Raw genomic sequence first — 27555 nt, 5'->3', positions numbered from 1 at the left:
ATTAAACCATATCGAATTGAAAGGAAGGGGTGGGGGGGAGAAATCAGTTCGATTTTGGTTTTGGAAAATAAAAATTCATTCGGTTTTGATTGGATTCCGTCGCAGTCTAGGTTTAAAATTCAGGTATCGGACTCGGGATCGGTCATGGCAGAAACCATTCTGGATCGGGATTGAATCAGTCCAAATCGGTCAAGATCGGTCAAAAAACCCCCTAAAATCGTTTTTTATGGATCGGGTCTTGTATCGGCCAGAGTTGGTGGGTGTTGTGATCTCAGGATCGGATTGGCCGATATTATCTGGATCGGATTGGTCAAAATTAGTTGGTATCGGTCAGTATTGATCAAGATAATATAAAAAACTTAAAAAAAAAAACTAACAAACTTGGAAAAAATTTTTAAAAAAATATTCAGCTAGATCGGTCAAGGAAAGGGTTGGATCAGATCGGCCAATCCAACTGAGTTGGGCGATCCAATCGACAATCTAGTCAAACCTTGTTGTATCGATCAAATCTCAGGATCAGCCTCGACCGATACCGATCCAATTAGGTCAATATCGACCGATCCGATCCAATACCTCAAACCATGGTCGCAGTCTAAAATTTCTCGATTTTAATGGAATCAAATTAAATAAACAAACCATATAAATCAAATTGAACCAAATCTTAACATTACTAAATCCTACAATCATGAGTCTTTTTTTGTTTGGGTGATGTTCTATGCCCAAGGTTGCATCTAGACACATGAAGCGAGGCGGGATGGTCATTTCTATCATTCTTGGGGGTGGGGTAGGGTGGTCATTTTGCTCATCCCATGAGTGTGGGTGTATCTTGTGCAGTACAGAGAACATTTCCCCTCTTTTTTATGATCTTAATAATAATGTGTTCAGGGTGTGTGAATTTACCTACCATGGATTTCTTTGTCAAATTGAGTAAATTGAGTTGAAAGGTACTAGATTTGACAATGGGGGACTCTATCTTGTTGACGTTTGTAATTTCCTTTCTAATTTTATTTGTTTCAGCATGTTATTTTCATTTTAATCGAATTACCAAGAATATGTAAGAGATGAACAAAACCAAATACAAAAAAAAAAAAAAAACACACAAATAAAATCGAATTAATTCAGTTCAATTTCATTTTGAGATCATGTATCATATTCGGTTTCAATTCAGTTTTCAATTTGTATATATTATGTCATGAACCAAACCTTAATCAAACCGAAAAATTGGAACCGATCAAATGACACCCTTAGCTGTATGTATAGTGCAACTATGCAGTTGTTATGCCATACATGTGACCAAAGAAGTTCCACCAACCGTGGTCAACCTACAAATAGAAAAAAAGTTTCACCAACCGGTGTCAGGTGTGAGTTGTGAGTTGTGAGTTGTGATTTGTTAGTTGTTTGTTGTGACATCAGTCACAATCCTTTAAACCGTCTAAATGACACCTTTATGTTGGTCGTAGTATACTTATTAATTCAGTGCTTGCTTCGACTCCGGCCTTCTTAATGAACTGTTTTCGTTTCTCTTTGCAAACTTGTTGCAAAATGGATTCCTTGTGTCTCAATTTTTGGCTGGGAAATGGTAACGGCTGGCAAAAAAATACCACACTTATTTCTTGGAATAAAATGTGCACCCCTAAAAGTCATGGGGGGCTTGGTTTTCGGAAGGCAAAACATCATAACACTGCCCTTTTGACGAAGTTGGGATGGAGACTGATCACTAAGCCCCAATCTTTATGGACCCGATTATTCAAAGCTAAATATTTCCATAACCAATCTTTGTTCGATCCCTCAGTCAAAAGACGAAAAGGATCATGGGTGTGGCATAGCATTTCACATGTTATACCTAATCTAGACAAACTGGTGCTCAAAAAACTGGGCAATGGATCTTCTACTTATTTCTGGTATGATAAATAGATTCCCGACTTAACAGGTAACCTTTCTGCATTATCTTCCTGTCCGATATCTTCTATTGACAAATCTAAGCTTGTTTAGTCGTTTTTACAAAGTAATCTTTGGGATTCTAGCCTTCTTAATTCTTGCATCCCTCCATCTATATCTACCCGTATACAATCCATTGGTATTTCTGCATCTGATGACAAATGGTGGTGCATCAAATCTAAAAATGGTATCTTAACCACCAAATTAGTTGCTCTCGAACTTCAATCACATTGCACTAATGTTTCTGATGTTGATGTTACTTGGTGGAATTTCTTTTGGAAAATTCAGATTCACCCTAAATTTAAATTCTTTGTATGGCGTTTGTTAAATGCAAGAATTCCCACTAAGGCTACTCTCTCCAAATGGATCTAGATGGACTCCACATATGCTCTTTGTGGAACTGGTGTTGAATCATCATGGCACTTGTTCTTTTTTTGTGATTTGGTCAAACACATTTGGGCGGGAGGTCCTTTGAGGCTAAGAACCGATTTCATAGCCTTGAATGATATGAAATCTGCTTGCCTGATCTTTTTTCTCCAATTCAAGTCAGATAAACATCTTCTCCTCTGGTTTTTTAGTGTCTTTTTTATCACCTGTTACTTCATTTGGGTTGTTAGAAATAGGGTTTTAGTGTGTTTGGAAAAGCCTAACCCATTATGGGTTTTGAAAAATATTCAACAGTGGATCTCGGATTTGAACTTAACCCCCCCCCCCACCTTTCCATCCTTGGATGTAATGGATAACGTTGATACATTATCAATTTCTCTTTCTTCTTTTAAATTACCTTGGCATAACTTTCCTGTTTTAATCTGTGCAGGATACTCTAGAATTGGAGTAACTACAGCTGGATGGTCCTATTTCTTTTTTATTGCTGTCAAACTAAAGTTTTTTGATACAGGAACTATTCCACATTCACCAGAATTAGTGGCCCTTCTTTTTGCTCATCAGAAAGGGTGTGACCATGCTGCCAGCATTGGGTTGAAGATAAAAGAAGTTTGGGTTGATCACAAGTTGATTACGGATACTCTTCCATCTCCAACCAAATGTTCATGGCCATGGGTTTTATTTAAGGACCTTTTGTATATTTCGGACCATACCCAAGATATACAGTTTTCGATGACTGGTGATAAGTTGTGTCTAACTATAGCTAGGAACTTGGCGAGGAATACGTACTCGCAGGATATATCAAACACTGTATATTCACCTTATGTTTAATTACTTTTCTTTTGTTTTCACCTATATATATATATATATATATATATATATATATATATATATATATATGATACATTTATGCTCATTAAAAAATAAATACACCTATAACTTGTAACCTTCTTTCCATGTGGCCTTATCTTATTTTAAAAAAAATAATAACAAAGATTTTTTAAATAGTTGAAGGAGACTTATCATCATGTCTTTATCAAAAGTTGTTATTGTAAAATTTTCATTCACATGAGAATTTTGAATGAAATATTATCAGTTATTTGAAGATAATATTCTCATTGGTAGTTTTCTATTGGTCTCCAAACCTAATAAATCATTATCATTGTTGCTAAACATTATGGGTTTTGATGTACCAAAGGGTAATTTCCTTTGGACTATTTAATTATTTATTGATGTATTAGATTCATAATGTTGATTGTAGATGAAAGAAATATGTACAAGAAGGAATCCACTCTCATATTAGGTGAATGTTAAAGAGAGAATATCTGAACGTGATTAAATGAAAATCCAGATTCATTCATGTTTTATATAATATATATAAAAAAGTTTTTAAAATATTAATTTGTATTAATATTTATTTCTGAATGTTTTGGAAAACATTTTAAGTTATCGAATCGAAAGTCATATTTTCTGTATGACATTTCGATAAACCTGGATTGTGACAGTTATTATTTTCTTACCTAGAGGTTTGTCATTTGATATTGTTAAGTGGAGAGACAGAAGCGATGATTGATTACTACAATTTTGGGAAGAATAAGAGTTATATCTACTCGTGATATATTTTTATTGTTAAATATCTTTAGCTGGGACTTGTCGATATTTTTCGATAGGCATATGTGATGGATTTTCTCATTGATATCATACATTTTCCTAGTGTTAGTGGCATAGTATTATACATGCGGCATTATTTATTAATTATTAGAGAGAGAGAGAGAGAGAGCGATTCATCAATTAATAAGGTGCTACTAAGAATGTGAAAATCTTCTTGTAACTAAGGCTGGTTACAACAAGATTGTAACATTGCATTTTTATCCCTTATTTATTCCTAAAAGTTATTTATTGTAAGGGTAAATAGAGATTTTCAAACAAGATATGGATTAAATGTTGCATTAAATACTTTCAGTTTTTTGAAAATCTATTTTTACCTCTACATTAAATATTATATTAATATATTGTAGGAATATGACAAGGGGCAAAAACACTAAGGTTATAGCTTGTTAGTTCATCACTTTGGTGACAATAAATTATTTTCCATTAATTATTGGGATTTTCTTATTCAATAGATTTGTACCCTTATTTTATTTTCAATAAATTATTTAATACATTAATTTAATGCAGAGATAAAAAGAATTTTCAAAAAGTCGAAAGTCATTAATGGAACAATTGATACCGTTAATGTATGAATTGATAGAGATAAGACAAGAGACATTTAATTAATGTATCAAATTCTAAATACACCAATATATGTGTATTTTAGATTTTAGATACTCCTTTAAATTTTAGATTTTTCACTTTATTAATTAGTGAGATTGATTAATATATTAATAAAACTAAAGATAATTCTATCATCTCCCCTCCCACCAGATGTCATCTTTTGGATAAAATATAATTAAAAAAGAAAAGGAAAGATGATAATAATAAAAGAATGGATAAATGACATCTAGGGTATCCAACATTTAATAAAATTGTACATTGGATATCCAAAAAAATAATTGATGTAGGGCCACATGCTGCATGTGATTAGGTAGCATTCGCTTTCCCTAAAAAATAATTGAAAATGACTTATCATTATATCATTATCCAAAGTATTATTATTTTGCACATTTTTCAAATATATATATAGAAAAACAATATTTATCATTTCTGTCATGTGTCTAATGGAACTACTCTAGTGTATGGGTGTTAGATTGGACCAGCATAGTATATGATAGGTTAAAAGACTTGATTTATAACGTTTCATCACCACGTCATGAGTTCGAGTCACGAAGAAGGCTACCTGGAGTAGAGTAAAAACTGCCTATAATGAGAATCGAGAAACGGCCATGACTGATCCCAATTTCGACCAATTTGACATGGCCGATTCACACTCAAAACCCTACATATTTTCTTGTTTTTTGAATCTATGGATCGAGTCTAGGGCTTTTAAAGGCCGATTCCGACCTGATCCGTATTGGAATCGCCACTGTCCTATTCCGTCTCCGATTCAGCATTTTAAAACCCTGATCTCATATCATTAGTTTTCTGAGCAGTATGAGAGTAAACCTACCATTCCTGAGAAGTATTCCACCAATGAATTTTGGGATTGAAATCCATGTAACTACTACAAATTTTGAAATGGTTTGATCTTTTAACTCTAATGAGAGTAGAGGAGCTGCGCCCCGAAAAACCAACACGGTATATACAAAAACCAACTTCTCGTGCATACGCTTGGCTGTTGCAGGGCTGCACCAGCAATGGCAATGCGAGGAAGTGGGGATGGGAATCCATCGTAATATCCTTTAGAGGTTGGCAACTGTTTGAATTGTTTGCTTGGAACGTTTTTTTCTGAACATGTATGTGAAAGTAGGCCTCTTGGGTGGTACAAACTTTGTAGATCATTGATGGAATGTGGGACAAAAATAGTGTTCATTAAAGGTTATGCACAACCCCTCTAATTTGATGAGGCAATGGAGTTGTTCATCAGGCTTCATAGAGAGGATCACGAGCTTAATCCACTTGTCTTTACAACAATTCCAAAGTTGCTCGTATGGGTTTCGCAGAGCTTTGTTGGCAAATTCATGCCTGCATTTTCAAGCTTGGCCATGAATCAAACACCTTATTCGCAATTACTCTTATTGATGCACCCTTGTTGCAACTGCTCTTATTGATGCCTATTCAGTGTGTGGAGACCGGGATGATAGCCTGCTATGCAGAAAATGAATATATCGATGAGGCTTTGGAACTCTTCTACCAAATGAGGAAGGTCAGCAACGAATTCACTTTTGTTAGTTCACTTAAGGCCTGTGTCTGCCTGCCTTCTTTTGACTTGGGCCAGGAGCGTTCATGGATGTGCCTTAAAACTTGGTATGTGCTGGAACGATATGTAGGCTGTGCTTTATTGATTTGTCTGCAGATATTAATGATGCTCAGATTGTTTTGGAGGAAATGCCCTATAAACATGTGATTCATTGGAGCTTCATAATCGCCCGTTATGCTCAGAGTGATCAAGAGGCCTTGATGCTATTTTTTAGGTTGAGACAGGGCTTTAGCGGTTCCTAATTAGTTTACATTTGCTAGTGTTTTATTAGCCTGTGCAACTATGGAAGGCCTAGTATCAGGGAAGCAAACACTTGGCCATGTCATGAGGTTGGACGTGAGTTTGGCATTTTTTATAAGAAATGTCCTTATGGTTGTCTATGCTTAATATGGAATGATGAAGGGTTCTATGAATAGTTTGTGTTGGAAGTGTGTCCATTAAACCTTATTATTTAAATTAAATTGTTTAATTTATGTAATTATTAAGCGTGATTCATTTAATGGTCTTGGTAGTCCTTTGGTCTTAACTTAAAATTGTTCATGACTAGGGACGGGACTGGACACCTGCCGTTCATATGGCTGTCGCATTGTGTGTACTTAGGAATAGAGATTTCAGGGCACAAGTGTGAGTGTACATACTGTGTGTACATTGAACCGGATCATACGAGAAATTTCACATGTACGTTACTGTTGGTTTATTTGGAACAAAATTCTTGTCAGTAGTGTATGGGTTGGTCCCTTGACTTGAGGGTCTTTATTGATGTGGTTACGCATTATGAATTTGGAACATCAACAATTGATGTCTCCCTGTCTATATATCGATGTACTGGATTCACAGAGTTTGTAAGTTTGTGAAAATTAATTAATATTTTTCGCACACATTTTTTGAAATGTTTTAAAAGTTCAATCAGAATTACAGATTTGGAGGGACTGATGCATAATTATCTACTATAATTGAGAGATTTTGGTTACACCTACTTAGTTGTATATGTATTGATAAATGCCACATTTGGAATGTGGCATTGAACTAACACATGACATGCTGAATGGAATCTCAATAGGATCCTCCCCCTTCCTGATTTGAATTGGCCACGAGGATATCCTTTGGATTGGAATCTTGACGTGAGATATGATCTCATGTCAATTATTAGGAGATGATGAGAGGGAGAATGCCTTGACCAAGTGTTATGCTAGAATCATGACATAATGGGATGAGATCCCATAAAGAATGATTTTAGGAACTGGATAGAAATTGGATTCTTAATGGAAAGCCAATAAATCCACCTTAATTGGTTAAGGTTGATGGGGGGATTTTTACTGATAAGAATTACACCCTTTCTCTTTCCTTGAGTCCCTCTTATCAGCACAATTTCACAATCTCCATAGAGAACACCCATCGATTTCTCCCTCTCCCCAGTGTGTGGGTGGTGGAAAAACTTAGGTTTTTGAGAAAATCCTATGAGTGAGGTATTAGTGGTGGTGGTGGCTGACTGCGACAAGAACGGGTTGCTACTATGGTGAGAAGAACACTTTGGTGGAAGGGCTAAGATTGCGTGGAGGGTCTGTGACTGTGAACCTAGAGGTAACCATTGATCTTCTCCTTGTTGTTTTGATTAAAAATTTTGAACGCCTGACCCTACTGGTGGGACAATCCCTGTCCGTTCCAACAGTTTGTGAGGTCACCACAAAGAAATGGTGTGACTTGGAACACTGGTTGTGGGGTATGTGGAGTTGGGGTATGTAGAGGAAGCACTGGTACCGTTCTCTGAGATAATTGATTATCAATTGCCGCCAACCCCATTTACATACTCTAGTATTCTTCACGCTTGTGCAACCTTAACAGCATTGGGGCCAGGGTTTCATATCTACTGTTTAATTGTAAAACCATCTTTGATAGAGACACAGTAGTCTGTAATGCTTTGAATGACATGTATGTCAAGTGTGTAAGCATTAATGATGCCCGCTCCATATTTGATTCTATGAGCGAACAAGATGAAGTTTCTTGGAATTCTATGATCTTAGGATATTCTGTACATGGTTTAAGTAAAGATGATCTGTTGATTATTGACAAGATGAAGGAAACAGAGATTAGACCCAAGAAAACCTTAATTGGGGGTCCTATCGCCTATCAACAGAGGGTTCAATGGATTGTGGCCAGTCTTATTTTTACTCCATGGCTCAGGACTATTGCATTGACCCATGCATAAATATCTAGTGTGTTCATGTCGTCTTGATGAGGTTCTGTGTTTCATTGAGGAAATTTCAATTGAGCCAATGTTATGGTCTGGAGAGCTCTGCTTGGTGCCTGCGTAATGCACAATGATATTGATCTTGGGAGAATTTCTATGCAGCGGGTCCTTGAAATGGAACCCCATGGTGAGGTAACCTGTGTGTTATTGTCAAATATGTATCCCATTTCAAGAAGATAGGACAGTTTAGTTACCATAAGGAAATACATGAAAAGAGTTAAGAAGGAACCAGGCTTTAGCTGGAATGAAAGCCAAAGCAATGTTCACTATTTCAGTGTGGGTGACAGATCACACCCTGATATACAGATAATCAGTGGGATGCTGGTTTGGTTGAACATAAAGATTAGAAGGGAAGGTGTGCTCCCAACTGTAATGTTGTTTTTCTTGATGTGGAGGAGGATGAAAACAAACTCCTCCTTTGGCTACATTGTGAGAGACTAGCCTTAGCTTATGGGGTTTTTAGAACACCACCTGGGCATGCAATTCGTATCATTAAGAAACTCAGAATATGTGTGGATGGACTTGCTGCAATCAAGTTGATGTCGAAGGTAGTCCAGCGTGAAATTGTTGTTTAACATATGAAAGCTTTCATCATTTTCAGGATGGTTTTTTGCTCCTGTGGCAATTATTGGTGATGCTTGTACACTAACGACAGCAAACGATCCTGTACACGGAAGTGCCCATTGCTTGGGTTTTAATATATGGCAAGTTGGAGAGACCTTGGTTCTGTGCTGTTGACAAAACCATCTCTTGACATTTATTGTGATCGTAACAATATCATACAGCCTAACTCTAACAAATTGATGGCTCATTGACAACTACATTTAGGAAACAAACTAAGGTGCATAAAGCCAAGAGGAGAATCAACCAATGCCATAATGCAGTGATTCACTTGCAGGGAATGTGGCACCTTTGCCATCCTTCATTTGTTTGGTTTGCTTATAAAGTTTCCTACCCCATGGATCGTCCTGGTTGGATGATTTCAATATCCACCCATATACTCCTGGTAGTTTGCCATTATATATATATGTTTTCTTCTCTGTGGGAGAGGAAAGAAAGAATGATAATGATATGTATGAAAGAAAAGAGAAGCGGACTAGAGATCTGTGGATATACGCTACCTATACTTTCAGCCTCAGCGAAATTTGTCTCAGGGTGCAAATCTACCTTAGTTACAGTATCACAGAATCAGCCAAAAGTTCTCATGAATGAAATAAATTAGACTCTATGATATTCAGATTAGGTCACTTTTTGACAAATGATATCTGTTATTTGGGACCTGCCCAATGGTGGATCCCATACCTAATGATGTGTTTTCACATGTGCTATGTCTACTACTTCACAGAGGCGTTGGTTGACCAGGTTCCAACCAATGTAGACAATCTTTTTTGTTTTTTTTTTCCTAAAGAAATAACACAATTTTATTATATAGTTGGTCACCACGTCAAGAAGTTTGAGTTGTTTATCAATTCGATCAAATTATCTTCTGTTTAGCTTTTTTAACTCCAGATAATATCAGGAGGGGAAATTTTGGGATGTGTAATTTTTTAAATCCTATTCTTCATGTAGGATAGTGATCTATGTAAAGCAAAAGGGTAAGCGTCTACTTTTGGTGTCAATAGTTTTTCATCTTAAATTCCACATATTCCACTTGTGTTTAACACTTGTATTGGTTTTAGAGGTGCTCTAAACTTTGTCTGAGGAACCCAATATGGTGGTAGGCGTATCCTCCATGTAGGAAGGTGAATGATGTAAGGCTCAAAGATAAGATTCAACTAATCTTTCTCATGATATAAATGGAAATTTCATTATAGTATGTCTAACAATGCCATGTTTGCTAGTTTATGTTTGGTGTTTCTACTTAATTTCTTAGATGTTAGTGTAATGGCCCTGGGAATTTTAGAGGAACTAATGGTGTAACAACTTCATTTGAGTATTAAGGTAAAAGGAAAATTACCCATTTAAAAGTTTGACTGAGAGAAGATAGCACACTAAATTTCACTATTTTTACCCTGCTCTAGCAAGATATTTTCTGCTTATTTGCCCTTCATTTTCAGCCATTTTTGCAATATCTTACCCAGGGTAGAAGAGATCTGCTTCAGTACAAGAAGGTTGAATTGGGTAAGCTTCTTTGCTTCACTCAACCTTCTTGTACTGAAGTGGATCTCTTCTACCCTGTTAACTATCTATCAGTTAATCATGGTAAATTGACTTTTTAAATAAGGAATAAACAATACACATATTCATGCAGCAAATGGCATACATACTCACCCTCCTTCCTTTTATCTGATTGATCTAGTCCTCAATGTTGAATCATACAAAAATTATCCAATTACATCATTCCATTCATTTATTATGTGCTTGTTACTGTTTATTTTTCTTTCATTTAAAGAGTAAATTTATCTTAAACAGTTTAAAAATGTTTGGTTCAAACAATGTAATTTTATTAATTCATTCCCTTTTGTCTTTTTAATATCTCATCTTGTGGGATGTTTCAAAATTTGCAATTAGTCAAAGCCAGATTCTCAGAAGCTATCAGAATTGAAGAGCCTAACTACCCTGTAAATTTTCATGTTCATGCAGTACAACAGGAGATTGACAATTTTTTTTTTCTATTGCAAGAATATAGCGATAGAAGAGATCGCTCAGCTGCTTCGCGTATTACAAAAGCCGTATTGCCTGAAGGAGGCATGCTACAAGAGCGTAGGTGAGTGGTAAGTGTAGGAGGCGTGCCCGAAGGGCAGCGGCAGCAGTGTGGTTCCAGGTATGTATATTGGACCTTTTGAGGCAATTATAGGCATTGGGAGACAATTCTAATTGGTCAATAAAAATGTGTCTCCATGCCATTGCTTTTTTGTTTTTGCTTAATTTAGCCAATCTGTCATGAAAGATAAAAAAAGGCAAAACAACCCTGTTTTGATTGGTCATGTAACTGAACGTCCTCTTCTTGTGCATGTAGAGAGGGGATAAATAAATCAATCAAATTCCGAGAGGATTCGTAAAGTGCTTCTTTAGGAGTTAAACTTCAATAAAAGTCTCGAAAATGAAAACAAAGAAAACAAAATTGGAGGGAGGGGTAAAACTTCTTGAATGAAAAAAATGAAAAAATTATGACAAAAATAAAAATGTATAAGTATAATAATAATAATATAGATTTTTTCTGAAATTTGAAAAATATTAATTTCTAGGCCAGAAAGGGTTGGTTCACAGCACTACTATTAACGAGGCAGAGGCACATATTTTTTCAGGTCTGGGGTATGACTGTTCATGTACTGTAAGAGCAGATCACATTGTCACCTTCAATCACAAGACTCATTGTAGAGAGAGAACTTTCAAGAGGTCATGTTTTTCATTAGTGCATAGCAAGAAAAGAACCAAGGTAAGACGAGCTTCCTCTTGTTCTTCATACAGTGAGGGATTTGAAGAAGGATTGAGCTTTCCCCCTCATAAGAAAGTTCTATTTGCAGTGAAACCTTCATTATCATTTCATTTTCGTGATGGTGTAGCCAAGAAGTACTTAACACATCATTAAGTCTCTGATATACATGCCTAAATGACAACCTTACCAGACAATTGATAACCATTTTTGCTTCCTTACAATGCATATCTAATAGCAGTCAGATGATAACGCTACAAGTCACATTCTATGGTAAATATGACGAGTCTAATATTTACAAAAGCAACAGCTCATGTTACAAAGAAGATTGTTTTAGTTTATTGTCACGGACATGATTAGCAGAAAAAAATCTTATGAACCAATTACAAAGTACTATTCTGGAAATCAGATGATCAAAATTTTGAGATGTACACTCAGCTACTGCTCCAATATTTCCACTAACAGCTTACTTGCTAAGGAACCCAACCAATGGACTAAAATATGATTCTGCCATCAATAATCCAAGAACAGGTCCATATAATCTTCTAGAACCCGGATCAGGTAAAAACTTGTTGCAGTGGCTGTCTGTTGGTACCTTAACTTGCCAAATAATGAAGGTCATGCTTGACAATCATTTCACTTGCTTTATCTTTTACTGATCTTTGATAGTTTTTCTCTGCTATGTTGAGAAAAATGACTACAGCCATTTAGCCTGGTTTAACTATTGTGACATTATTCCTGGCAAACTTTGAGATATTAGATATTCTTTTTACATTTCAAATAATTTTGATCCTTTTAGTTTTAACCACATGATTTGGTTGAGATTGTTTCACCTCTCTGGACTTCCAAAACTCCTATGGAGGTGGTAGTAACAAAAAAAAAAAAAAATTTAATTTTTTTTTGGGGGTGGGGAGGTTGAACAGTTGATCATACTTCTGGCCTTATAACACACACAATACACCGGGTACTTAGTCCATTGTGAACCTATCAGAGAGCTTCAATTCATTGTCTTTAAGTTTATTAATCAATTTTGAATTGTAACAAGTATCACTCTTCCTCTCATCGATTCTTTTGAAAAATCACCCAAATGGTCCTATTGGGACTTGGTTAGAACTCATCATTAAAAGTTAGCCATTAATGAGAGGGTACCCAAGTCCTTATAAGCCGCAACATCGCGTTGTTTTCGTGGGGAACCCCTCCAGGCCCAAATTGGATCAAACAACAGTGGTAGCCTCATTTTCTTTTCACACGGTTCCAAGAAATAAATCCATCTGACCTCATCCATGATTCTGATGTTTGAACCCTCAACAGGTATGACATTTTGGGCTAAAACCAAGAAATTGGCTTACCAATCTGAGTGGTTAAAATCAGTCTTTTAACATTTTCAGTGGTTAAAGCCAGAATAGAGGCCAAGCCATGAACTTGGCAGCCCAATTAGGTCCAACAATGAAATGCTCAGCCTCAATGGTCTCATCCAATGGTTTGACCCAATGAAGATGATCTTCCCATAAACCCTGAACGGTCCATAGTTCCAAACAGTTAATGGTTTATGAGACAAGTAGAACTGAATTATCATGACCTCCGCCAAAACCTCGTCCCAACCCTACAAAACCATCTTGACCAGGATCTTGGACTTGGAACAGTATTAGAGCTGTTTTACCAACCTTTAGAAAAATGGTCCGATGGCAGATTGGTTCTGGATCCTCCATCAATATCTGGGATGACCCCTGGATCCCATCATCCTCTTTTACTACCTTAAGCCAAGTTGTACCAAGGAATCCACCTTTTAACAATGTTAATGAAGTCTTATCCAACAGATCCTGGAATATTCCCTTGCTGAATTCTATCCTGCCTTCACCCATTGTGCATTGTATTACCTCTATCCCAATTTCTATTAATCCCTTCCATGACCACATATTTTCACCTGCCTCAAAAACAGGAAACTGACAACCAAACAAATTGCCTCTGTTCTCACATATCCATTTTTGGATAACTCTCTGCCATCAACAGCCTCCCTTTGGAACCAGATTTGGAAATTGAAGATTCCCCCAGGTTCCCACTGTTCCTGTGGAAATTACTCCACGATGGTATCCCCACCAAATCAAAATTGTTTTTAAAACATGATGCTAATCCTTTGTGTCCACTATGTAACTTGGCAAATGAAATTCCTTGGCATCTGTTTTTCTCTTGTGATTTTACCAAAAGGATTTGGAGTGCTACCCCACTAGGCATCAGGACTGAACACCTTGTGGGAAACACTTTTTGTGAGGCTATAATAAATCTTATGCAGGTGGGTGGTACCTCAAAATCCCATATCACCCTTATACTCAGTATGTTGGCCATCGCCTTCTACTTCATTTGGACCCATCGCAACCAGGTGGTTTTTCAGGACAAACAACCAAATCCATATCTGGTTTTAAATAATATTTTCAGATGGGTGCATGATCTTAAACTGCTATCTTTTGGGGAATCCAATGAACCAGCCCCAAGCTTCACTGACCAATCTGTTCCAAATTGCTCTCCTTTGACAAAGTCTTTCTATCTGAGCCTGTTCTCAACAGAGGCCTGTTACATAGTTAAGGATGGAAGCTACTGCCCCTCCACTTCTCATGGGTGATGGTGGTGCCTGATCATAAATAACAATTTTTTTTTTGCCTCCTCTATGAATTATGGTCCGTAGGAATCGCGCAAGAAGCAGAGTTGCGAGGAATCCAAGAAGGACTCCAGAAAGCACTTCCATTGACAAGACAACAAATGATTGTGTGGACGGACTCGTAGGAGATCACGGATTGGATTACAAGCCCCGAGAAGTTTCCTTGGCCATATCAGTTTTATACCTGGTTATATGACATTTCTCAGCTTATTGCTACTATTGGGTCTGTAATATTTCTCAAACAATCTAGAGTTTATATTGCACCTGTGGATAGGATTGCTAGGTTTGCTAGGCTTAATTCGGTTTCTTCGGTTTGTTTGGAGGACAATGTATCTCTTATGTTTAATCAATAGTAGTTCTACTTCTTCACCCAAAAAAAAAAAAAAAAATCTCGTCCCAACAATGTGGTAGAGCGTAGAGACTCTTCCACCATCCCCACCCAATATACGGTCATAATCTTGAATTGGATCACATATAGAGAGACTCATGGGTTTTTCTCAAATGGCCCAAAGTCATTTTGGGCTTTGTGTACGTAAGTCCTCTTTTGGATATTAAACTATCAAAGGAAAACAATATTCCAATGGTAATCATGCCAAGAAATTAACAATGCAGATCGTCTACTGCCCAGTTGCTCGTAGCAGCCTGTGTGGCGTAGACTGGGCTGTGCGTGCAATGACCGCCTTATCCCCTGCCCAACGCCTTGCCCGAACGGGGGTAAGGTGGTCATTGCACGCATGGCCCTGTCACGTAGCACCGGCTGCTATGGGCAATTGGGTCGTAGGAGATCTGGATCCAAAAATTAAACGGGCTTTTCCCCACTTAAAGCCTCAAGGTTTTGGGTTGGATCCTTCAACATGGCATCAAAGCCCAAGTTTCTTTTTTATCCTTCTTATGTTATATTTCCACTTATTATCCACACAAACTGATGTGGGACTATAACTTTATAACTCTCAACCTCTAATCAAATCCACCGCACCCCTTATTGAAAGTCTGAATTACCCTTTTCCAAGTCCAACTAGACTCGTGGAAGAAGAGATTCTCTCCTCATCATGAGTTAAAAGAAAATGGGTCATTCAATTTGCTTTGATTATTTTTAATGAAATTCTAGATCACCCCTAAAAAAGTTATTATTTTTATTATCTTAATAAATTATGGATAAGAATGAACAGCAAGTGGCTCGACCATGAATTCCATGACAGTCCTTCCCACGTTAAAATGTTGAATTTTTATATTATTAAAAAGAAAAAGAAAAAGAAAAGAAGAACTGCAGAAACATTTGGGAAAATTTTGATTGATTGTTAATAAGAAAGAAAACAAATTTTAGAAAAAACAATAATAATAATATGACGAAAGTTGGGACCAAACCTATGAAATTCCGTATTAGAGCCTAGAGGTGCAGGAGGAGGAAATAATTAATACTAATTAACAAGTCCTCCCATGGACTTCGTAGGATTGGGTGCTTCATGCTATCTTTAGAATTTTGTACTGTTTTAGTACCTCCCACACCCCCCACCAAAAAAAAATAAAAAATAATAAAAATTATAAATATAGCTGTACGTGTAAATCCTAACAAGCTGACTAATTAAAATAAAAATTATATTTAGCTGTCTTAAATTTAATTAAAGTAAATGACAGACATAATATATGTAGCAAAATAGAAATCAAATTAAGATTAAATTACAAATAGAAATGAAGAGAAATAGGGGGAGAAAAATAGAGGATAATCTATGATGTTTTAGAATAATTAATTAATTAATTATGGATTAGAAAAGAGAAGTGTAGGGGGGCCGTGGAGGAAGTCCACCACATATGTGGAGTAGTAAGCGAGTAAACGACTCCTAAGACAACCCCCCTTCCCTCTCCAACTCCAGCACGCGTAGTCAGGCAGGCAGGCAGGCAGGCAGGTGGGACCCACATACATACGTACATACATTCTCTCTCTCACGTCCCATGGGCCATGGCCCATGAGAAGCGTGGTGATTTAATTATAATTAAATTATTAGTTAAATAATAATTATAATTATTAATTAAAACTTACTTACATTTTGAAATGTGCAGGAGCTGTCGGGAATATTACCGGCGGCCTCCTTTGGTATCCCTAATTCCCTTCTCCTTTCAACTTTCAACTTTCAACCACCAAAACCAAACGGCAAATTGCAAACCAATTAATCTAACTTAATCTAATAAGAGAGAGAGAGAAACCTTTTTTTTTTTTAAAGAGAAAGAGAGGAGCTTATTTGCCAGCTCACACTCAAATCATCCTCGTGGATAATTTATATAATGTATTTTTATTTATTTATTATTTTCTTTATTTCCATTTTCTATTCCATAATCGATATACTTAGATATAATTAATTAGGAGCCCTTCTCACGTCTTGACAGTTCAAAACCTCTTAAGTACGTCTTTAAAAATTAATTTAAAAAAGTAAAATCTTATTTAAATTTATAATCATCCTTATTACAATATTATTATAGGTTTACGAGTACATTGTCGTATTCCTTTGTAGTCCTTGGGGGTAATGGCAATAGAATTACATAAATTATATTATATATACATATTTTTTTTAATAAACAAAAGAATGGTTGTCAATACTATACTACGGCTGTACCTGAAGCTCATAAACCCAATGCAATTGGATATTTGGATTAAATCTCACAAAACAAAAAAATTTATATTAGGTTGGAAAGGGAAATGATAATTTAATTAAAAAAAAAAAAACTAAAATAGATGTTTGTTTTTATAGTCATATATTATACTAATATAAATTGTATGTAACAAACTCCAAAACATTCGTGGATATAAAAATTCAATCAGTTATTAAATTTTAATTTTTTTTAAAAAATAAAAAATTATATAAATATAACTAAATATAGTAGTTAAGAGTTTTAAATAATTTTTTTACATAAACATGATTACAAATATATTTATATTTTAAACCAATTTCATTTCCCTTTCTTTGTTAGATATATACATTGCCTACCCACTAACTCACCCAATATATATGCATGGCATCCACGACTCTCGTCGATGAATTTTGACGACAAAAGATTTCATGTATGCATGAGCCCTCTAAGAATGGAGACTTGGATCCAAGTTAGCTAGGCATAATGTATCACAAAAAAAGAATGCACAGTTTCATTAAAGGATCCCTTTTGTATTATAAACAATGTCTGTTGCTCTTGTGGGTTAAAGTGTATGTGAGAGATGCATGCCAAATTACAATGAGAATGGATCATCTATACACATGTATATGTGAGAGGCAATGTCCACCTGTCCTTTTTGTTTCTATATTCGAACATGGATCATCTGTACGTATGTGCAAGTCAATATATATTTCAGAACAAATCACATATTTATTTTATTTTTATAAATACCCTTCCTCCCCTTGTAAACGACAGTCGCAACAAGAGACGCAAAGAAGCACCCCTAAACCCCTGAGGTGTTGATCACTCGATCCTGATCGATCAATCTCCTTTTATTGCTATCTCGTGCACAAAGGATTGCTCATCTTGGTCTTCCATCTTTAAATTTAGGTTCCGACTCAATCGGTTGTCCTCTCTGATTGGGGCAAAGGAGAAGAAGGCAAAGAGAGCAGACCATCCTTTTCCCAAAAGAGACGTTTTTATTCCTTGACAGCTTGTAGTAAACTCCTAGCTAGTGTGTTATATTGTAGACCCGGCCTCCTTGATCCTCTCAAAAAGGGTGCTCCTAATCTGGGAAAGGTGGTTACCTCTCACATGTATGTGCACCTGTACGTACATGCGGAGGAACTAGGGATCCTTATCTCCTCCAGTTCCTTGCCCGTCCCAGTTCCCCCAGTGCCTGTAATATAGGGGGGAGGGGGTGCAATGACCACCCTACCCTTTCCCGAACACTCTGCTTGGGTGGGGTCCACCCCTGTATTACAGGCACTGGGGGAATTGAACTGAATAGGGAACTGGAGGAGATAATTTTTCGAAGAACTGGATATTACGTTTACATCCGTTGCATAGTATTGTGAATGCACCATGCAGGGATCCTGGTGTAGAGAGAGAGAGAGGCTTTTGTAGTGGAGTAACACTAATTATAATAACAGATCAGATAAAGAATGAGGGGAAAAAACCATAGATAAACACAGACGAAGTTGGAATTTGGAAATGATGAGGTTTGATTGATGAAGAGTGGAACACAGTGAAACTGAGAAGGGGTGGGGAACATTGGAGAAGAATGGAATATTTTGGGGTTGGCGAGCGACATGCAAAGGGTTCGTGGGACATCAAAAAAAAAAAATAAAAAAAATCATCAAATAAGTAAGCAAAAATATTGTAAGACGTGAGAAAACTTGAGAGTTGAGTGTGTGCGTGTGAGTGTGTGTATTTAGGGTTTTTTTTTTTATTTTCTAAGAAAAAAAGCCCAAATTCAGGGGAGCTGTTATTGGAAAGTTGGCCCTCTTTATACTTTGAAATGATCGCTTCCCCTGGAGTCCCGTTCCCCACTTTCCACTAACCCACAAGCCTATTCCAAAACTATCAAATAAACCTACAAAAGCCACCCTTTTGGCCTCTTCCCACTATCCTCTTAGAGAGAGAGAGAGAGAGAGAGAGACTGTGTATCTTTCTCTCAAGGACAAGTCCATATCACAAGATTGCTAAACGAAGAAGCATGTCCTCTGTCTGTTTGTATTTTGCACTACGTGTGTATATAAGAGAGAGAGAGAGAGAGAGAGAGAGAGAGAGTTTTCATGTAGAGAACCTTAGCTTCTAAGGTAGACCAAGACTAAGTTAAGGATTATGGAGAAGGAGATAGTGCATTGTCTCGTAACTCTGATGTCATAAATCTCACCAAATTCGGATTTCCTTTTATCTTGTATGTATGCATTCACAATTTCACCCTTTTTTTTTTTTTAATTAAGAAAAATTCATACCTTTACCTTTTCAACTGAATTAAAATTCGTTTTCAGACAATACACCATCATTCTTGCAAAACTCATGCCTTATCAAAACCCCTCAAAAAAAAAAAAAAAAAAAAATTATATTCTGATGAACCTAGATGGGGTCTATGTGATAAAGGATCAACATCCATCTCACCACTCAGTCTGAAATATGGTTTGAAATTAAAAAATAAAAATATATATATATATATATATAATTCCTTACAATCAAAGCGATGGAATTGCTACTAAATTTTTTATCACATGAATCTAAGTCATGTTTGAGCTTTTCAATTACGTGGACTAATGATTTGGCTCATTAATCATTGAAAAAGTTTGAAATTATATTAATTAGGCACTTGTCAAATTGGGTGATCTATCTATCTTCAGTTTCTTCTCGATGATATATACAACCTTTCCTTAGATTTTACTATGATTCTTATAGTTATAGATTTCCCCTATTTATATTCACAAAGGAAAATAAGATTACGTACAGTTATATATAGCAACATATGGGAGTTCAGATTTTCTATCCACATGGGGATGGGTGGGGACAGATCTGAACTCTCCATGGGGGTGTGGGACCCATGCCCCATGAACGGGTCAGATCTGTCCCCACCCGTCCCCATATGGGTAGCTGATCCGGACTCACATATGGAGGTCGATCACCAAAAAGGTTGGTTGTACAAAAGTGGTTTCCATGGCAACTGAACCAAATTATAGGAACTAATAATATCAAATAATTTGTGATCTCAATGAGGGGGATGTTGACTATTAATAATGAAACATTCCCACTCAAACTCCACTATCTAGAAACCCAAAATTAATCTACCAAAAACTCAATCATTTAGGCTTCACATGTTATGGAAACTACAAAAGGTTTAGTTCCCTCCTACTCCTACTCGTATGTGTTGAATTCCATTACGTTATGCATGTGCCTCTTGAAGAACAAAATGGAGATTGGAGATACATTAAAGGTGGAAAAGAGGGGTATTGCTATGTATTTGATTAGTTTTGGGTTTTTAGTTTTTTCACTCTGGATAGACTTACTTTCAAGTAAATTAATAGGAGGATTAAGTAAATTAATAAGAGGTTTAAGAGTATATATATATATTTTTTAATTTTTATGGAGCTCATCTACTATGGAATCTATATATTCATAGATAGGGTTGTAATTTTGTATCAAAGATAAGAAAGGGTACTTAAAATAATTTAAAAATGATTTATCATTTATGATATTACACATTTTTCCAGAATACATATGAAATGACATGATTTACCCTCCGAAAAAAAAGATATATTAAAAAGGAAAAAATGTAAGATTACAAATTATTTGACTTATAGGGTGTCAATATAAGAAAATCTAAAATTAAGTAAGTGATTGATCAACATTTTGAAAGGGTAGCACTTGTCAATAATCATTGGATAAAAAATAAAAATATAATGAAAAAACAATTCTGTTTTTAAAATTTTAAATATACATATTACAATCACATTATTTGGTTCACTGTAAAATGTTATAAATAATATGAAGTTAGAATAAAAATAAAATGAAAAATTTTCTAATAACTACCATCAATAGTTGTATAATTAACTAAAAAATTTCTTAAATGTTTAACTATTTTTGTTTTGAAACATAATTACTTAGATTTAGCAGGAAAATATGACACAAATTAAAAGAGAAATTATATTTCACATTTCAACTATTACTTATATGTCGTCAAATGTGCAATTCAATCATTGAATGGGAAGACGGGTACTCTCTATTGGTCATGTGTAAAATTTCAGGTTCTAACTTAATTGAAAATATCCCATCATTTATTTTGCAATTTATGTTTTTTTTTAAATGTTTTATAATCATCCCACCATGAGTGGTTTTTAATCACTTTTATCCATTTGATTTTAATCACCTTTCAATTTTCAATTTTTTATTCTTTAAATATTTAATATTAATTCTTCATTTTAATTTACATTTAATTAGATGAATTTTTTTATATGTAACACATCTACTCCATTCAAAAGAAAAAAAACAAAAGAACAAAATTAGTACAGAGAAACCCATCACCACTAATAACCTCCACAAGAAAAGGTTGTAGAATTAAAGGTCAACCCGTATTTACCATATATTTATTTATTTATTGTACTCCTTATTTTCGTATCTTTTTGGATTGTGGAGAGAGAGTGATATATAAATGAGTAAAATACCATGTATCCCACCCATTACATTAATTACATATTGATATCTTTCAGTGTGAATTGATAAAATATAATATTTGCTGGTGCATACAAACTATGACATTAAAGGAGAAATTATTTGAGTGATACATGCCATAAGTCACCCTATAAATGCTTAAAATTTTAGTTTACCAGAAAAAGTTAAAATATTTAGAGAAATTATTGGAAGAATAAAAAATATTTTTAAGGTCCCCATATTTGGTATGTTGTTAAAATTATAAAAGAATGAACACTTCAAGTATTCATAGATTTAAAGAAAATAGGAAAAAGAGATTAAACATAACTAAACCACCCCACTTCTCCCCCCCCCCCCCCTTTTGTTTTTTTTTTTTGGTTTTGGGGTACTAAAGGTTGCTTAACATTGACTCGAGGAAAAAACACTATTTTAAGACTGTAAGACATGATTCAAACAGGCTAGCGTGGTAGTGTAAACACGTATAGCTTGCATTAAGGGATTATGTTTCCATTGGTTATGACAAGATTATAATCTTATTTTTCTGCCGTTTTAGTATAGAACATTTGTTTTTTCAACAAGAATAAATCTTGTCATTTCGTATAAAAACTGCATTAAATACTATATTAATAACTTTTAATATTTGAAAAACATTTTTTTAACCTGTATTGTATTAAATAACTTTTGAGAATAAGAAAGGGCCAATTAAAAAAAGATTACAAATTCTTAGTTTACCATTTTGATGACAAAAAGTTATTTGTTCCCATTTAATTAAATTTGAGTTGAGAGTTGAAAAAAACAAGGGCCGAAGATCGCTATTAGGCTATGTGGAAAACCTGTGCAGGAACATCAATGGAGTGGGATTTTTTCACTTTTAGGAATGGGACGATCATTTTGTGCCGTCTTGTGTATGAAGTCTGAATTCTTCACGCAATCTGACAAAGATCTTTTCCCCAATAAAAATAAGAGGGAGAGCTTTCTTCCTCTACAAAAGAGGGTAGGCGAGAGTATGGGGGTTTCAACGTTCTACTTATGGGAGCATTGACAATTGTTTGTTCTACGGAACCATTGTGTCTTATGAAGATTAAAGGAAGTTGGATTCTTCTCTTGTATCCACGATGTTGTCAACGAAAAATATTGAATTTAAGTGACATCTTCTGTAGCATGTCCATCTTTCCTTTTCTCACAGACAGAGAGAGAGAGATATGAAAAACATGTATGATGGATGCCACTATCTTGGCATGCTTCACGGTTCATTTTTTATTGTTCATGGTGTGTATTTTTTTTTTTTTTTTTTGGTTATATATTTATTATTTTTATTTTTTAAGATCATGGTGTGTGTTGTCAACCATGGGAAAATTTTCTTATAATTAAAAAAAAATGGAGAGAGACCGAGTTTTCTTTCATCCTCGGATTATAGCATTGGAAGGTAGGTAGTTTCGGCATCGTCAAAAGATGTGAGAGTGTAATGATGATCTAAGAGTTCAATCACAATGTTACTTCTCCTTTAGAGAAGGAATTCGTAATTTTCTCAAAAAAAAAAAAAAAAAAAAAAAAAAGGAAAAATATACTGTAACCTATGCGGTTGATTCCGAGAACCTTTTCCCCTGGCTAAATTTGGAGATCAGATATCTGGATTTTGCTTCGTAGAAGACTGGGAGAAGACATGTATTCAAGTGGCCCAAGAAGGAAGGAGGGAAAATGAAATTCTGTACTTGATTCATGAAAGTGATTGTTCAATTGTCCAAGTTCTTAAAATAGAATTGTTATTTTTTTTTTTGCTGACATATGGTGAATTGAGTTGAAAAAAATGAAAATTAACACATTATGAAACAATATTTTGAATAACATGAAATTAATTAACTTACATTGGGTCTTGAAATAGTTTTAGGGGATGTTGATGTTGAAATCCCAACTTCTTGTATTAGTTTTAAAAAAATGGTGCATACAGCATTTACCAATTGGGATAATAGCAATTTTTTACTTAAACTCTTTACTACCATTATGAACTAAGAGGGCCACAAACTCTGATCTCTTGTCTCACTTTCATGTGGTCTTCATCAAAGAAATATTAAAATAAAATTAAAATCTTTAAGGTCTGTACGTGTGTATGTGTTTGCTGAGTGGTTGTTTTTTCTAGAGTTTATAGTTTCACCCTATTCATGTTCATATGTAATATGTAGCACTAGCATTTTTCCAATTTTTTTTTAATGAGAGAGGGTTCTCGAAGTAAGCAACATATGAGAACACACCCACGAAGGGCGACGAAACAATTTTATAAATAGAAGGTAGACATGTAATTTCATGTGAAGAGAGGAGAGAGAGAGAGAGAGACTAGTATACCCTTTGTAGTAAGTTCAGAGAACTTTTTTCATTGAAAAATAAACCCTATATGCCCAACCATAGATTAGAATTCGCATTGCAAGGATAACCCCTTGCATGCCATCTCCAAGGGTGAGAAAAAAAAATTAAAACATATTTTATTCAATAACATCTTAAAGGGAAAAATAAAATCAGAGGATAATCCTTACATTTCTCCTCAATTCAATTTGTTTGGTAAAAAAATAATAATTGATGACTACCAAAATATACTCACGATCGTTGTAAGGCTTGGGTATAATTTATCCCCTAGCTCATTTGCTTCATACGTAGAAACCCGTATTTGGATCATTGATTTATTGTCGAGTTGTCCGATAGGATCCTACTGCCAAGACACAGCAAGGTGATAAATGACCGCCTTACTCCCACTCGGACAAGCCGCTCGGGCAAGGGTAAGGCGATCATTTACCGCCTTGTTGTGTCTTGACAGTAGGATCCTATCGGGCAGCTCGGCAATAGAGGATTTGAATCCATAGAAATCCACCTATACGGATGCATAAAAATTGGATGAATGTACAATGATACATGTAAAGATCTGACACGAAAATAAATACATTTAATCATTAACAAAGTCGAAAAATATGGAACATTAGATTTTACGATTAATGTTTATGTAATTTAGGTTGACAGAAAAAAAAAATTAAAAATAAATATACAGAAGACAAATATCGATCATTATGATGTTGATACAAGATTGATGTCAAATTTGAATTTCGAATACCAAAAATACATGATATTATACAAAAATCAAGTCAAAGCCAAAGCTATCATGCTGATTTTCGTAAGATGGCTCCAACTCCTCCAAGTACATAGCTGGTGCTTGGTTGTACTAAAGATAACCCCAAGATTTTATTAGAGAATAAATAGGAATAGACTTAGATTAAAATATTGGACAAAAGAAAGAAAGATAGATAGATAAATAGCAGAAAAGTACAAGTACGTTAAATAAGTAGTCCTCAAAAGACAAAGCAACACAGTTATGAGTGGAAGAACTGCTACTGCTAGCTGAGGAGGAGGATGATGATGATGATGATGGGGCTATGGCAGAAGTATGGCCACATGGAGATGGCGGTGTAGATCGATGGGAGCGTGCCTCTCACTGCCTCCTCTGATCACTGCTGACTGCTGACTCCTGCGTCTGCATGCGCACAGAAATAACCGCATGACATGCACTTTTACTTTTCCTCGCACGCATCACCCAACCCATCCATCCATGCAAATTCCTAATTTATATATATGAATTATGCACTATCCATGCATGCATGCATGCATTCATTCTAATTCCATTTTTATTTTTACTTTTTGTTTTGGATTACGATTTTATATCTCTTCTCAAACATAATTTTCCTAAAACATATATGTATGTAAATTGACTCATAAATAAAATTCCAACGCATAAACAACCATATGAACAAAAATTTTCCTCACCTAAAGTAATTTTTTTTTTTTTTGGATAAAAAACCCCGAGAACAGACCCCAATATTTTAATTACCATTCACCAACATACAAATCACATGCAGGACTGACACATTCACTCATTAGCCCACATGCACATGCATGTAAATTACACTATGTACCCCTCTCTCTCTCTCTCCTTCTCTCCCTCTCTCCTTCCTTCTCACAAAGCTAGAGAGACTACTAATGCAGTACTACAGCTCCTTGTTTCATGGAAAAAGATGGAAGGGAACAATTTGGATCTTCTATTGCCGAGCTCCTCGGCAAGATCGTGCTTAGATACGATGCTGTGTGCAAAGACCGCCTTATTCTCATTCGGGCAAGACATTTGGGCAGGGGTAAGGCAGACATTGCATGCAGCACCATGTCTGGGCAGCACTATCCTGCCGGGCAGCTCAGTAGTAGAGGATCCAGATCCGAAAGGGAAGGATTTTTCTGTGTTGGCTATTTCTAATTCCTTCGTTTTCTATCCTTTTTGTTATATATGCTCAACACAAGTCCCATACCTAGATGATAGATCACTCATATATATGAGGTGCGTTAAGTGAATGGGCGGCACCAATGGAGACTTTGAGACAGGCATCATAAAGGAGGGGTAAGGGAGTCATTTCAAAGGGGAGAAGAGAGAGAAGTAGACAAAGCAGGTGCTAGCTTGCGGTATATCGATGGTGTGCCCAACATGTGTCATCCTCTGTCCTCTCTCTTTGGAAAAGACCTTAGTGCCCTCTTATGTCCAGCTCTGTGGTTAGCGACATGCCCAACACTCTCTCATATATATATATATATATATATATATATATTTATATGGGAAAAGGCTGGATATGGTATACCATATACTGGTACTCTATGTGTTTATCTCTCTCTTTCTCCCTTTGAGGGGTAAGAGAGTCATTTCAAAGGGTGTAGCATACCTATCCCTCTCCCTATATATATAAAAGATACAGCCTGGCATTGACCTCGAGATTACTACTAATGTACTTCTCTACTGGCAGGTTCGAGTCGAGAAACAACCACTCTACAAAGTGGGGGTAAAGTTGTATATATTAGGACCCTTCCCAAACCCCGCAGTGGTGGAAGGCTGATCATGCACTACATAGGCCCTTTCTTAAAACCTAATTAAATTGAGAAGCATACATATAAATTATGATCCAGATGTCTTATGTCCCGGCTGCCTGTAGCAGCCTGTGCGACGTGACAGGGCTGCGCACATAATGACCGCATTACCCCCGCTCGGGTAAGGCACTGGATAGGGGGTAAGAGGGTCATTGCGCCCAGGGCCCAAAGCTATGGGCAACTGGGCCGTAGACGATCTGCATTGTATAAATTAAGCTGCAATTAAGCTGGCCATATATAAAACCACAGAGATTATCTATAGGTAGAAGGTACAACCCAATAAACCTGTATTAGTACTCTCGACATAAATGAATACGTACGCACGTACTACCCAAATTATAAATTAAGATGCATGCATGCCTCAAATTATCTTCAATGCTAATCTTAATTAACACACCACTGTTCCTCTCTATAGAGGAAATTAAGAGATGCTCAACACACCTGCTATGTAAGAGGAATCTCTTTCTTTCTCTCTCTCTGTTTAAATCAAATTAAGCTATATATATATATCTATTGGTACAGCTGAAACAAGAAATACTACTACTACTACTACTACTACCTTCGATCGTTTGAAACCCTTTGATATATCTTTCAAAACTTCTTGATATATAAGAAGTAGAATTCTTTCGACCCACCAATCAGCAACGGCCCCATGATTCACCACCACCTCCTTAGAACAATTTAGAATGGAGCATGAGACAATCCTGCAGCTGGCAGCAAATTTGTGTAAAGACCTTCAGCTTCCACAGCCTTCAAAAACCTTAGCAGAGAGCACGAGGAAGAGACGTGAGAAGACAAAGGGTTCCTGGAAGTTATGGGAAGGTGATGAGTGAGAAGATGATGGTAGGGTGACGACATGACGACGACATTAAAACAAAAACAAAGCAACGCAAAGCAAAGTTATCTATCTTTTCTTCTTCGATCTACTCATCCTTATTCTCTGAAATTGTCTCTCTTTTTGCTTTCAACTATACTTTTAAGTGGGGAAGGAGAAGCGGAAACCACTTTCTCGTCTAATGGGGTCATCCACATTTAATTGTCCTTTTTTTTTTAAA

At 35.8% G+C, this 27555-nt stretch overlaps 1 pseudogene; it reads left to right on the top strand.

The window, feature by feature from the left end:
- The first annotated feature begins 5518 nt into the window (after positions 1-5518).
- On the top strand, positions 5519-9001 carry LOC122653862 (annotated as a pseudogene).
- Positions 9002-27555: the final 18554 nt, after the last annotated feature.

Source organism: Telopea speciosissima, chromosome 3 (genome assembly GCF_018873765.1).
Source record: "Telopea speciosissima isolate NSW1024214 ecotype Mountain lineage chromosome 3, Tspe_v1, whole genome shotgun sequence".
Taxonomy (NCBI): Eukaryota; Viridiplantae; Streptophyta; class Magnoliopsida; order Proteales; family Proteaceae; genus Telopea; species Telopea speciosissima.
The sequence above is the reverse complement of the archived record's forward strand: the minus strand, read 5'-3'. Positions and strand labels throughout refer to the sequence as shown.